The 15,574-nt window shown below is 39.9% G+C and overlaps 1 protein-coding gene across 3 annotated transcripts in view; it reads left to right on the forward strand.

Annotated features, from left to right (window-relative positions):
* The window catches only part of SLC39A9 (solute carrier family 39 member 9), a 53,321-nt gene that overhangs the window by 1,178 nt on the left and 36,569 nt on the right, over nt 1-15,574 (forward strand). The gene's annotated exons all lie outside the window — the stretch shown is intronic.

Here is a 15,574-nt window from a genome sequence, read left to right on the forward strand (position 1 = left end):
GTTGGGCTCTGTGCTGACAGCTCAGAGCCTGGAGCCTGCTTCAGATTCTGTCTCCCTTTCTGCCCCTCCTCATTATCACTCTCTCTCTCAAAAATAAACATTAAAGGGGCGCCTGGGTGGCGCAGTCGGTTAAGCGTCCGACTTCAGCCAGGTCACGATCTCGCGGTCCGTGAGTTCGAGCCCCGCGTCAGGCTCTGGGCTGATGGCTCGGAGCCTGGAGCCTGTTTCCGATTCTGTGTCTCCCTCTCTCTCTGCCCCTCCCCCGTTCATGCTCTGTCTCTGTCCCAAAAATAAATAAAAAACATTAAAAAAAAAAAATTAAAAAAAAAAAAGATGCATAACATTTCATAATAGAAACAAACCTCATTTTAGGCACTAGAGCCCTTAACTTGGGGTGAGTGGATCCACTGAAGATCCTGGGGTACTCTGAACCTTGTGAAATTGCATACAAAAATTTAGGACTCTGCACACTTTCCTGGAAAGAGGTACCATAACATTCTTTGGATTCCCAGAGGTTCCAAGGAATCAAGTTTCCAGATTGCTATCAAGGAACATAAATGGGGAATATTATTTGTCTGTATGCATTGAAATCAATATACTTTATCTTTTTGAGGAAATGAAGCATAGTTTTTTGGGGGGAGAGGTAATTTTTTTGGATTAGAATCCAAAATTTTCTGGTTTTTTGAATTAGTTTTTTGTTAATACAAAAATGAATTCATGCTAACGGATGAAGATAAGAAAACTAGATTGTTCTTAACTCACATTTCCTTTTAAAGAAAGAGAGCATTGGAATGCATATTTGAAGTTGTTTCAGATCTTTACTTAGAAATGAAATTTTTGTTAATATGTTTTGACATTTTGGTTAATTTGTACATTTGTCCTTATTTGCACAAACATTAATGAGTGGGGAAGAAAGGTGGAAGCATTGTTCAGTTAAAAGTGCGGATAAGTTCCTCATAAAGAGCTCACAGCATGCACAGTGCTCAGACATCTAGGGGAGAAAACCCATTACATTTGGAAGGAACAGGATTTCATGAGTATTTGGGGGTTCAGCAGTAAAATAGGCCCAGTTTCACCGCCAGTCCTGAAAGAGCTTCGTGAGAGAGCAAACTGATAGACCAAACCTAACCCACAGACTTAATTTGTTAGGTTAGCACAGTATTTAAGGTTGTTGTTGCTTTTTTTTTTTTTTTTTTTTTTTGTCTGTATTCCCTCAAGGCAGTAGTTGGCTAGAGCTGAGCAGTGGTAGATTGTTAAGGTCTTTGGCTGTGAAGCCTGCTTCACTCATTTGGGCCACCTGCTGTCCAGTACTTTGTAAGCCTGCTTTATTCTGCCTTGAACCATATTTTCTATTAACTGCATTAGAGTTGAACTGGCCTTATCAGGCCTAATATTTGTGAGATTTAAGTTGGCGTATGTATTTAAAAACTTAACTGAGGTAGCATTTATCAAAAATTATAATGTCTTCAAATAAGAGATTAATGAAACTTTATTTGTATAAAGTGCTGAGCACTTTTCCAGTTTCAGTATCTTCTTGAACCATCTTGAGTGGCTTTTGCAATATGCGATCTGCTATCTTCTTTTTCACTGAAAGGAAATGTGTACATGAGTGGTGTAATTAACCAAGCCATTAATAAAGATAATTGGTATGACCTGTCATTTATGGCTATCTGAATTGATGGTCAAGTGGTCTTTTCCAGCTGTAGGCCTTAAAATGCTACAAATCACATTCATGATATTCTTTTATTATTACAGCAGGCACAGTCCATTTTGAGCTCGTAGAATAAAAATGAAAATTATATATAACTTAGACGTGTTAGAATTCAACTGATGTTTTTTATTTTCTAGAAATTAAGCATTTTTTCTAGACAGATTATACTATTATGTATTGATGTATCATGAAACTAGTGAGATGATAAATGTGTAAAAACTAAACTTCATTCATGGAGGTTGGGAAGCAGTTTCTACCTTTAGAAAATAGTTCCTAAGCTTCTATACTGGCTAAACAACTTTCCTTTAAAAAAATTTTTTAAGTTCATTTATTTATTTTGAGAGAGACAGACAGCATGAGCAGGGGAGGGGCAGAGAGAGAGGTAGAGAGAGAGAGAATCCCAACCTGGTTCCGTGATGCCAGCGCAGAGTCGGACGTGGGGGCTCAAACCCACGAACTGTGAGATCATGACCTGAGTCGAAATCAAGAGTCAGACACTTAACAAACTAAGCCACCCAGGAGCCCCTGAACAACTTTACTTTTTAAGGAAATCTGGCTTTTTTTAAAGACTAGCATTATTATAAATAAAAAGACCAATCTAATTTATTTTACAGTTCACTTTCATCTATATGGAAACATATGCTTTTTATTCATGTTCTTAATCTAGCTGCTGCTTTTATTCAATACAGTATTTTCCCCTTAGAATTTCTCAGACAGGAATAAAAGTTAAAAAACCCATTAATTATGGCAAAATTAGTGTTTAGAAATGAGTTAAAATTAAGTAACCTGAAAATTGCTGCAGCAGTGGTGCCTACCTGCTGTATCTGACCATCCGGCTTTATGTGACAGTGATCTCATCACTGTCTTCGGCATTCCTTGCCCCCAGACCAACTTTCTTGATGCTTTTCTAACTTCTTTCTTGCTTCCTTTATGTCTAAGTGATTTCTAAAATGAAGGAAAGGAAAATCTCTGATTCCTTTTTTTTTTTTAATGTTTACTTATTTTTGAGAGAGAGAAAGAGAGACAGAGCACGAGCGGGGGAGGGGCAGAGAGAGAGGGAGACACAGAATCTGAAGCAGGCTCCAGACTCTGAGCTGTCAGCGCAGAGCCCGATGTGGGGCTCGAACCCACAAGTCACGTTCTCATGACCTGAGCGGAAGTTGGATGCTCAACTCACTGAGCCAGCCAGGTGCCCCAAAATCTCTGATTCTTGAAAATACTTATGAGCAACTGATGCTGAAGATGCTCTGTTCTTCAGCATATGGGAAGGAGAAAAACTAAAGTTGTAAAGAAGGCCAGAGCATGCCTTACACAAATGAAATCCCGTCTGGTAAAGGAGTTGGAACCACTAGGTTAGTACTATCTTACGATGTTAGATTCAGTTGGTAACGAGCAGTTTTCTGTGGCTCTAAAGGAAAACGCTACGTAAGTAGGTGAAGAGCCTACAACTTAACGTTACCTGGAATTAACCCAGCTTAGCAAGTGCTCTGACTGATGAATGAAGTTAACAGCCATGACCGAAGTGAGCTGTTAGATGGGTTATCTGAGGATTGTTACTTACCTGAGCACGTCTCCTCTTTGCCACAGAGCTGGTAACAAAGAGCAAGCTGTTCGCACCAGAGCTCTAAGGCAGTGCTCCTCCAGCTATCTGGTAGATGACTAGTTTTTGGTCTTGTTTAATTTCCATTCTATTGCAGACCAATATATTTATAAAAATTTAACACTAAAAAAATGAAATGGAAAAAAAGGCATATGAACTACAAGCCCAAATGCAGTGTAATCATATTGAAGAGGCATACGATTACTTATATAATTGTAATGTTTCTATCATATACAGTGTGCTGAAGGCTTTGTCTCAGTTTCACACTTCTCTTTTGCAGACCGGTTTGGGTTATAATGCCATCTTCTTCCTGTGTTAAAATCGTATAAACCCATAGGTATGCAGCTGAAAGCAGTGCTGCTCTCACTTCAGTAAGGGATTCAAGATGACCAGTAATGCACTCAAGCCCCGGGAACTGTCTGGGACAGGTAGTGTAGTTCAAAATCAGTGTCGCTTTTTGAACAAGCTCTTTTAACAGCCAGATCTTTCCTTTTAAATGACCTTATAGGACTGTTGTGAGGATGTAATGCATTAATATAAGGGCGAGGCTGTATTCTAGGCCATAATAAGAACTTTAGAAAATGTTGAGGATTATACTCCTTAGATTATGAAAACTTCTTCAAGGTTTTCATTTTTAGAACTTTGTTCTAAATTATAATTTTTTCTAAAGTTTATTTATTTTGAGAGAGGAGGGGAGGGGCAAGGAGAGAGGGAGAGAGAGAATCCCAGGCGGGCTCCACACTGTCAGCGCAGGGCCCAGCACAGGATTCGAACTCCTGAACTGTGAGATCATGACCTGAGCCGAAACCAAGAGTCGGATGCTTAACCAACTGAGCCACCCAGGAGCCCCTTAAGTTATAATTTTTAAGACTTTATTTTGAAACAGACTCCTAATAGAATTCCTCCATCCCATTCTCCAGTTACAGAAACTTCTCAGCGTTTTTGTTTGGAATCTGAAAGGTCTTGTTTGGGGATTGGCATTCCTATTCACCATGAATGTTCCATTTGGAGAGACCAAGCCTTCTCTAGTCTGCCTGCCTTATAGTATTTTTCTTAGTATTTGTCTTTTTTTTCTTCATTAGTTCTCATTTTAAGCTTTGTTTTATTTTTCGTGTGTTTAAAAGTTTTATGTCTAATTATCATAACTCATTCATGATAAGTATCTTTGGGACTTTGAGTCACCAACAAAACAGACATTTGTGTCTAAGGAATAAATTTGTTCATCATGCTTTTCTGACAATTGGTTCTTTTCGAAATAGATGTGACAAAGTGGTATTTTTAGAGGCTTTTGCATTGTCTGGTATATTAACGTTTTATTCTCTTCAGGTAATGCAATAAATGTGATGCCTGTTTGGAATTTCATTTCTAAATTCAAACAGTTTACACTTTGCTTTCTCTCTACCCATACCTGGAAAACAATTATGTCTTAGAAGATTATTGTTTCATAAGTGTCTTTGCTTGATAAAAATGTTTGGATCAAATAAAAACTAGATAAAATCTGGTCCAATATTTTCCTGAAAAGCTTTCTTTTCCCTAGGATATTATGTGGATAAGTGCTATTGAAACTTATCTGTTTAATAATATTAATAATAGTTAATGCTTATTGAGCTCCTTCTGTGAAGTGCCAGGCACCGATACGCGGTATCTTATTTAATCTCCAAAAGGAGACAGATAGGTACTGGTATACCTCACTTTACAAATGTGCATACTCAAGGCTTGGAGAGTGTGGTAGACACTGGTAGAGGTGGGATTTGAAACTAAGTCAGTTTGACTGCCAGTCCAAAGCACTTGACCGTTAGATATTTCCTTTTCTGATGAACACTGTAAAGAAGGAATGAAAGACCATGGGTCTAGATTGGCACCTTAGCTCCCCAAATTAGGAACATCATAACACCACTAACTTTACCTCCATTAGAAGATATCCCCAAATTAGGAATATCTTTCACATCACGGACATTCTACCTTCCACAGTACATCTCCTGCCTTGTGCTTTGTCAGTGTAGCAGAATTGAAACTACAGAGGTAAACCACCTTCAAATAGCATTGAAACCTTTAAGAAAGAGTGGAATATATCCTAAATGCCCTTAAATTGACACCTGCCAACTTAGAATCTGAAGCAGTTCCCATTTTGAACTGTCCAAAATTAATTTCATACTTCGTAATCAAGTCAATTGTAAATTGTGATATTCAAGAATTCGCATCGGAGGCGCCTGGGTGGCTCAGTCGGTTAAGCGTCCGACTTCAGCTCAGGTAACGATCTCGCGGTCCGTGAGTTCGAGCCCCACGTCGGGCTCTGGGCTGATGGCTCAGAGCCTGGAGCCTGCTTCCGATTCTGTGTCTCCCTCTCTCTCTGCCCCTCCCCCGTTCATGCTCTGTCTCTCTGTCTCAAAAAGAAATAAACGTTAAAAAAAAAAAAAAAAAGAATTCGCATCGTTTTTGAGGGAAGAAGACCTAAAATGAATTCAGAATGCCTCTGTATGTGATAGTCTTAACCCTTCCTGTTATTGAAGAATTTAGATGTGCAACTTTGTTGAATGATAACAAGATTTAAGATCCTCTGTAGTTCAGTTTGAAATCCCAGGTAATAAGTAGTAATGCTAAATGTAGTACAGGTATTTCTTAAAACCTGATGGAATTGTGGAAGTCTCAGTCTGCCTCAAATACTAGTATTGAATGTCTAATTTTATTGAAATAAAATAGAACTAGGTAGCAGTTGGTCTGGAAATTCTTCTGCCCCAGTTATATGGATTTTTAAGTGATGAGGCCTTGGGGTTAACTACTGGATAATTACATCTAAGTATCTGTTGCAAGCCCTGTATGTCACTGGGGGTCAGTTTTCTAGTAACCAAAAAATATACCCTAGCTTCTACACCTTACATATTCCTTTCATTAATTCTTCATGCATTTGACAAAGGCAAATTGGGGAATCAAGATGGATGCTAAAAGCAAAAAAAAAAGAAAGAAAGAAAGAAACAAACAAACAAACAAACAAACAATGAAATAGGTTTTGTGGTGAAGCAGTTGAGCATAATGTTTAAGAGTACAGATTCTGGAGCTAAATTACTAGATTCAGATAGTGGCTCTGCCATTTGCTGGCTGTTGTGAGCCTGGGCAAATTACTTGGACATTTTATGACTCTTTTGTAAGATGAGTATCTCATAGGATTGTTGTGAGGACTAAATGAATTAGTATATGTAAAGCAATTATAGTAGAACATGCTTAACATAGTACTTAAAAAATATTGGCTATTATGATAGAGATGAAGGAGAATATTGGTAGCACCTCTGTTGTATAGAAATTGTCCATCCGGAAACCTCATTAGTCTAAAGGATCAGAAAAGTCTCTGATTAGCTAAATAGGTAGACTGACTGTCCCTGGCTGTCACTTCTGTGTATCATTTTTTGTAATTCTAGTGGGTTAGTATGCCAGTTATCAATTTACTGCCTCTCAGCTCCAAATTCACTCTCGGTTGACCACTCTGCAGAAATGGATCTGGGCCCTTTAAATATCTTTCCTTTGCCAGCTGGCACAACATCGTACTTTGTCAATAGGGGATACTGGAGAGAAATTTAAGAGGAATGGCTTTTCCTTCTTGGTCCATGCTTGCCCAGCAGGCTCCTAGGCAACTATTCTGGCAACAATTCTTATAGGCCAGGCTGCCCAGCTTCCCCTGCAGGCTCCTCGCAGTGCATATGTTTGACTTCTCAGGCCTCTGGAAGGCTTCTCCAGGGCCCAGCTCCTGCAGGCAGGTTTTCAAGACCCAGACTCCCACTGAGCACATACTTCTCCGGCACCCAGCACCCAGCAGTTCTCACTGGCAGCACTTCCCCTTGGCAGTGTTGCAGGAGAGCCTCTCCAGTAAGACACTTTCCCATAAACAGCTTTCCCCAACAGCCAAGAGTGCAGATTTCCAGCAAGTTCCACCAGTGTAGCACCACAGAAACTTCTCTGTCTGTAATATTGTGACTTATAATCAGTATATATTTGGTCTTCCTGTTTCTGGCACAAAGCTCTTAAAACCCTTGGAATTTCCCAAGTGATGAGAGCCATAAAGGTATCTTCTGGCTGTGAATGAGATGATTTTTAGAACGCCCATGGTTAACGTAGGGTTGGAGGCTGGTTGCCAGGGGAACCAACCAACTGAGGGATTGGAAGGTTGGAACCTTCATTCCCAGCTGGGAAGAGAGAGGGGCTGGAGGTGAGATCAACTGCCAGTGGCCAATGATTTGATCACTCTTGCCTAGGTAATGAAGCCTCCATAAAACCCCAAAAAGACAGGGTTCAGAGAGCTTCTAGGTCGATTGACACATGGAGGTGCTGGAAGAGTTTTATGCCTGGGGAGGGCATGGAAGCTCATCGCCCTTTCCCCATACCTTGCCCTGTGTATCTCTTCCATCTGGCTATGTCTGAGTTCTGTCTTTTTACAAGTAACTGGTTAATCTAGTAAGTAAAATGTTTCTTTGAGTTCTGTGAGCTGCTGTCTCAGGTTAACCAAATCCAAGGAGAGGGGATCATTGGGACCTCCAGTTTATAGCCAGTCAGACACAGCTGACAAACCTGGACTTGCACCAGTGTCTGAATGTAGCCAGGGCGCAGGGGTGCAAGAGCACCCCGTTTGGCCACTGGCCACTGACAAAACCCAAAGGCAGAGAGATGAGAGGTGGTAAAACAAGAATTTATTTCAGCGAGGCCAGCGCTGGGAAGACAGTGCACTGGCATCTCAAAACTGTCTCCAAAGGGCCAAAAATACTTTCAGGCTTCTATAGGAAAATGTCGGGCAAGGCCTGATGGGTAGATGCAGGATAATCAGGTCAGTCATTGCCTTGGGGTCAGTTATACAGGGTCTTGCTGGCTCTAGGCAGCCCTTTATCGCTCTCAAGGGGGTAGTTTCAAAGGGGGTGGTTTCAGTTCCCTTCAGGGGATGTTTGGCCCTCAGGGTCTTTTGTCTGAGTTAAGAGATAACCTGGAAAGAAGAACTTGATCAGTTAGAAAGTTAGAATGGAGGTAATTGAAGTCCTCTTTCATGAAGGTGAGGGGCAGTCTTGTAGGACTGAACCCTTAACCTGTGGGAGCTGATGTCTCCAGCAGATAATGTTAGAACTAAGTTGGATTGTGGGACACCCAGCTGTGTCCCAGCATTGCTTGATGTGGGGAACCCCTCACCCCCCAACACACACACACACACACACACACCCCAAAATTGGTCCCAGAATCTTTAACCTCTCTTCACTGAGCCCCAGCCATGCCCCTTCCAGCAGGGTTTGGATTTCAGTCCACATGGGACCTCTTTTTTTTTTTTTTTCAACTTTTTTTTTTTTTATTTATTTTTGGGAGAGAGAGAGAGACAGAGCATGAATGGGGGAGGGGCAGAGAGAGAGAGGGAGACACAGAATCGGAAACAGGCTCCAGGCTCCGAGCCATCAGCCCAGAGCCTGACGCGAGGCTCGAACTCACGGACCGCGAGATCGTGACCTGGCTGAAGTTGGACGCTTAACCGACTGCGCCACCCAGGCGCCCCACATGGGACCTCTTTGACCACCCTTACCTCAGTCTTACAGTAGACACTCCTCCTTTTATCTGCTATTCTTACATTCTTTAGAGGTCTTGTTTATTAGCTCATTTCTCATTATTCCATCCCCTCTTTTAGGCTTTCTCTGTTCAAATTATGATTTTTTCTTTCTTGATTGGACCCTGACTAATACAACTGTGTAATGGGTCATAAAAATCGAATAACTACTAAGACTGAACAGTGAATCAGGCCTGGAGGAAGATAAGGCAGTTCAAGTGCCATGATGTGAGGTAGCTGACCTTCAGTGTCAGTGTCTGGAAGTCATTAGGGAGTAGTGGAAACTGTGGTCATCTGAAGAACTTGGGCCATTTGACGACCCCTGCCTTGGTGTCACCAAATCTTCCTCCTCTTGAGAAGCTGGAAGTCAGGATTTTTCATGAAATTTTCTGAATTTTACATTTTGGCTACCGAATCAAATATTGTTACATCACTGTGTGGGCCAAACAGCCCATGTTTGTGAGTTGCCAGTCTAGAACTTCTGGGCTGGACTGATTTCTAAGCTCTTGGAAAACTAGAAGTAGCAGACTAGGAGGTGTGGGGGAAGCAAGGAGAGGAGACACATTGTAACACAATAACCAGAGGGGGAGACTGGAAAACACTTCGAACTATTACAAAACATCAAAGTGCAGTCCTTTGGAACCATTTAATAAAGGAGAAAACATCTCCCTGTTCACATTAAGGGCATTGTGCTTTCTAATCTGACCACAATGCAATAATAGTAATAATAGCTACAGTGTAAGTTTATGTGTTAAGTTCTGTGTTGATTTTAATAGTAACCTTGAAAGGGAAGAATTTTTGTCCTCTTTATAGATGAGGGAACTAAGCTCATACTGATTTTACAAAGTAAAAAGGGGCTTTTTATATAGCCTCTAAATAAATGAACAAAAATTCTTTCCTTGAAAAGAATGGCTATATAATATAGGCTCTCTGTGAAAATTTAGAAAATATGATAACCTGTAAAAGGAAAATAAAATCATCTATTATCACGTTGTCCAATGAGAATCACTACTAACATTTTTTATTTCTTTCCATTCTTTTTTTTCTACTTGTCTACATTTAAAAAAAAATTTTTTTTTTTAACATTTTATTTATTTTTGAGACAGGGAGAGACAGAGCATGAACGGGGGAGGGTCAGAGAGAGAGGGAGACACAGAATCTGAAACGGGCTCCAGGCTCTGAGCTGTCAGCACAGAGCCCGACGTGGGGCTCGAACTCACGGACTGCGAGATCATGACCTGAGCCGAAGTCGGCCGCTTAACCGACTGAGCCACCCAGGTGCCCCTACTTTTCTACATTTTTAACGTGGTTAATTATGTGGTTTATGTATAATTTTGCCTTCTCCCTTCTTTTACCTGGTAGTATAACATAAGCATTCTATTACTAAAATTGTGTTCTAGGCATTTTTTAATGTTTTCATTACGTTCAGTTATTTTATGCATAGAATTTTTTTTTTAATTTTTTTCAACGTTTATTCATTTTTGAGAGGCAGAGAGAGAACACAGGTGGCGGAGGGGCAGAGAGAGAGGGAGACACAGAATCCGAAACAGGCTTCAGGCTCTGAGCTGTCAGCACAGAGCCCGATGCGGAGCTCAAATCCACGAACCATGAAATCATGAGCCAAGCCGAAGTTGGACGCTTAACCGACTAAGCCACCCAGGCGCCCCTGCATAGAAATTCTTATAGATTTAATTTGTTCTCAAAATTTTGCCATGGTAATAGTGTTGAATAAACATTTTTGTGTCTAATGCTATGAACATAGTTCAGAGTATTTCCTCAGAAGTAGAATGACAGGATCAAAGGGCATAAATGTTCTTAAGGTTCTCAATCTGTATTACCAGGTTTTTTAACACATTTTTTTCCAACAAATGCAAATGACACTGTATTCTCACAAACATTGAATATTTTTATTGTTAAGTTTTAAAACTTTGCTAATTTAATAGAGAAAAATGTATCTTTATTTACATTTTCTCAGGTCAACTGAACTTCTTATCTATTAATAATACGTATATCGCCAGGTTCTGATGTTTTCCCAGGTTCTTTCCCAACAGGTTTTGGTTTGTGTTTGTTTTTGTAGTCACAGTGAACAGTCTTATGGGATTTCCGTTTATGTTTAGTTATTTTATGTTTGAAAAGACTGCTCAAAAAGAAAAACAAATTAGTCCTGTCTTCCAAGGTTGGAGGAAGCGGCATTAATAAAGTATTGCTTGTTCTTACCTCTATGTCAAATGAATTAGGACAGGGGAAGCCTGTATGCCACTGGGAAAATGGCAGATTTGGAGCCTCGTTTGCTTGAATTTTTACCCAAGTATCCGGGTTTTGAGTTCTTATTCTTGCGAAGGAGGGGCCTAGGAGCCCTTTATGTGTGCTGCTGATGATGTTGGAAATAAGTGCCCACGGTCCTCTGTGCTGAGTGAGCTGATGTCATGCACCTACGTGGTGATCCTGGCAGTGCCACGTGCACTTCTAACAGAGGAGGACACTGAACTTGCTCAGGGTCACGCTGCGGCAACTTAGAAGCAGGAAACCTTTGGGCGTCTCGTCTCGGCTGTAAGGACTTGAAGGACAAAGTTCATATTTAAGTTTTCTTCGTCATCTCTTACTGACAATTAAAAGCAGGTAATATAGCAGTTAAAGTGAATATCGTAAAGTTAAAGGAAGTCCCTCCTTGAAGTAGGTTTGTGTGTAAGAATATAAAGATGGCCTTTGTTGTTTGAACAGTAGTACTCTGCACTTGGGATATTTCATTGCTGCAGTGCCTAGAGCTTTGAAGGGAGTAGTCTTACAATAAGTGCCACATCTTGAATTTTTTCGGAGACTATAGTTGATGCTGTCAGTACTAAAATGAGCATGGTACAAGGGGCATTGAAATAAACTTTTAAATGCTACAAGCTTTAAATTAGTGGCTTATATTTCATCAAACCAAATAATTTGACTGTTTCTATGAGCAGTGAAGAAAAACCATTTAACTATGTTGGTGTCTGCCGAGAAAATTAAACTGACTTCCAAGCTTTACACTGATAGTTAATGGCATTCAATACAAGCTGTTTTAATTAACACATCTGGTCAGTCCTTTGGCTCAGTCAGGCTGCAGCTGTGAAACTGTGAGATGAAATAACGTAAAGCCGATGGCATTGCATGGTTCCTGCCTCTCGAGCAAATACGTCATGTCTCTGACAGAAATTATTACTTTGGGCACTCTCTTTTTGTCTTGAATCACACTTGGAATTTGTAGTTCTTCATTTAAGTACATCCTAACAGTGATTTACCAAAAGCAAAGGAGAGAACCTGTTGGCATTTTAACTTTGACATATATACACTTTTGAGATTGAATCTCAAGTTGTGAAGCTCTGTGAAAAAATAACAGCTATACAGATAACATGGAGCCACGTCTCTAGTGCTTGAAATAAATCAGATTGCATCTAAAATAGTTTAGGTAGTTAAGAAATTAGTAAAAAATAAAACTGGAAACTATAACCAGTGGCAGTGATTGACTACTGGTTCTTTTTTTCATCAGAAGTGTTACCTCTGTAGTATTAGTCACCCTGAGAAGGTTAGCAGACATTTATCAAGCTCATAAAAGTTGTGGAGGGTAAATAATCTCTGTATTGCCTGGTTGAAGATTGAAATGGTGACTAAACAAGGTTTTGAGCTCCTTGGGGAAAAAAAAATAAGTGTCGTTTCAGGTAGTTGTATTAATGAGACAAATGACAACATTACCTCACGTTCGCTTTAATGGAATCCTGTTATGGTCCTTTATTATATGTACTTGAATACCCTTTGAGCCGAAGCATAAATTCTAAAGCAGCTAACCACTGAAAATTCTTGACGTGGTTACACTTGTAAGGAATATGTTAGGCCTATTTCCCAGGCCTGATGAAGCTCCACTGCATTTGTGTATATGTTGATATTAGAGCCAGTGACATGGGGGGTACCAGTCCCTAGTGCTTTGCATGGTGCCGGGCATTTAATTCATTCTTCCAATAAATTTTTAGGGAGAATCTGGTATATGCCAGATTCTGTCCTATAAACTGCTGAACGTTGAGCAGTAAATTAAAAACAAAAATCCCTTCTCTCATAGAACTTACAATTTTGGGAGGGAAGGACAAACATAGTACTCAGTGGATGTTGGTAAATGTGCTTTACTTAATTTCAAAAGGAACTAAAACATAATGCAGTTATTTTAGCTTGCTTGGTCTTTCCTCTAAGAAAGTACTATAAAACTAGTTGACTTTACTCATGTTTACCTTGATCTCTTCTCACAATTTCTCAAATTCTTTGTTTCTAAATTTGCTTATGTATTATAATACAGACCTCATGTTTACACTGCAAGTCAGGGTTTTCCAGGCTTTTGGGTTTCATGGTCCAGTAATATATATATTTTTTAAGTTTTTATTTATTTATTTTGAGGGAAAGAGAGAAAGGGAGAATCCCAATCAGGCTCCGCCATTTTGGCACAGAGCCTGATGCAGGGCTTGATCTCATGAAACTGTGAGATCATGACCTGAGCCAAAATCGAGAGTTGGACACTTAACTAATTGAGCCCCAGGCTGGTAATACTTTTGAATTTAGGGAAGATTGACACAAGATTGCTTGTTTTTAATTTTGCCAAGTGGAGACACTAAAAAACAAAAACTATTGTCACCAGATGGTTTTTTAAAAGAAAGGACATTTTAAGACCAAAAAGTAGGTAGGGCATAATCTCAGAAGAAAGAATAGTCCTCTACATTGAAGAAATAAAACCTTAGGAAAAGCTTGCTACGTTGTCCTCCTCTTACTTTGCCCTGGACCTTTAGAAACTGTCAATAGAGAACAAATATAACTATAATTTTGGTTTTCCTCTTGATGTTGCTGAGGGATTCTTCTGGCTCATACTGTTTAAAGAGGTTGTACAATTGCATGTTATCTTTTTTCAGATAATGGGTTGTATGGTTTTTTTTTTTACATATTTATTTTGAAGGAGAGAGAGAACACACACACATACGCACACACATGGGAGGGGCAGAGAGAGAGAGGGAGAGAAAGAATCCCAGGGAGCCTCCGTGTTGTCAGCGCAGAGCTCAACTCGGGACTCAATCTCATGAACCGTGAGATCATGACCTGAGCCCAAATCAAGAGTCTGATGCTCAACAGACTGAGCCACACAGGCACTCCCAGACTGTATGTGTTGTGCCATGTGGTGGACATTGTCTTCGAATGCACAGGGCAACAGTGTGCATTGTCAAATCTAATCATGCTCCTGCCACTAACTAGCCCTAGCCGTGTGATCTTGAGCAAATTATTTCTCACCTTTGGCCTTTGGTTCTTCATCTGTGTATCAAGAGAGGATCATTTTTTACATTTTCTTTGAGTTCTTAAACTTGGATTCTATGTCAATAACTTTGGTAGCTAGTATCCCTCTTTTTAAAGTATGCACCTAAAGATTAATAAAATAAAAATAAACAATTTTTGTTGTGTCTTTCTAAAGATTTGGACCAAGTTCCTTTTCATATTCTTCCAGCTGAGCGTTTAATTGTTCATACGTGATTAAAAAAGAGATGTAATTTCATGACTATGTGCTTTAAAGACTTACCATGATTTCTTGTAATGACATTTTGCTGCACATGGAAATGCAAGTGTTTTCAAGCTTACTAGGGCCTTTGGGACATTCTTACAAAATCTATTGCAATATATTTAGAAATATGATCCATATAGGGGTGCCTGGATGGCTCAATTGGTTAAGTGACTCTTGATATTGGCTCAGGTCATGATCTCACGGAGTGTGGAGCCTGCTTGGGATTCTCTCTCTATCTCTCTCTCTTTCCCTCCCTCCCTCCCCCCCCTTCTCATTTCTTCTCTCTCTCAAAATAAATAAACATTAAAAATATATATATATATTGTCCATAGAAATAAGTGAATGGAATTATGGGTAATTTCACCTTGGAGAGAAGAATATCTAAAAATATTAGATTATTTTATTTATTTATTTTTTACTTTTATGTTTTATTTTTTAAAATTTACATCCAGGGACGCCTGGGTGGCTCAGTCGGTTAGGCGTCCGACTTTGGCTCAGGTCATGATCTTGCGGTCCGTGAGTTCGAGCCTCGCGTCGGGCTTTGTGCTGACAGCTCAGAGCCTGGAGCCTGTTTCAGATTCTGTGTCTCTCTCTCTCTCTCTGACCCTCCCCCATTCATGCTCTGTCTCTCTCTGTCTCAAAAATAAATAAACGTTAAAAAAAAAAATGTAAAATTTACATCCAAATTAGGGTTAGCATATAGTGCAACAGTGTTTTCAGGAGTAGATTCCTTAGTGCCCCTTACCCATTTAGCTCATCCCCCCTCCCACAACCCCTCCAGTAACCCTCAGTTTGTTCTCCATATTTATGAGTCTCTTCTGTGTTGTCCCCCTCCATGTTTTTATATTATTTTTGTTTCCCTTCCCTTATGTTCATCTGTTTTGTCTCTTAAAATCCTCATGAGTGAAGTCATATGATTTTTATCTTTCTCTGACAAATTTCACTTAGCATAATACCCTCCAGTTCCATCTACGTAGTTGCAAATGGCAAGATTTCATTCTTTTTGATTGCTGAGTAATACTCCACTGTGTGTGTGTGTGTGTGTGTGTGTGTGTGTGTGTGTGTACACACATACCACATCTTCTTTATCCATTCATCCATCATTGGACATTTGGGCTCTTTCCATACTTTGGCTATTGTTGA

The sequence above is a fragment of the Neofelis nebulosa genome, chromosome 7 (genome assembly GCF_028018385.1).
Source record: "Neofelis nebulosa isolate mNeoNeb1 chromosome 7, mNeoNeb1.pri, whole genome shotgun sequence".
Taxonomy (NCBI): domain Eukaryota; kingdom Metazoa; phylum Chordata; class Mammalia; order Carnivora; family Felidae; genus Neofelis; species Neofelis nebulosa.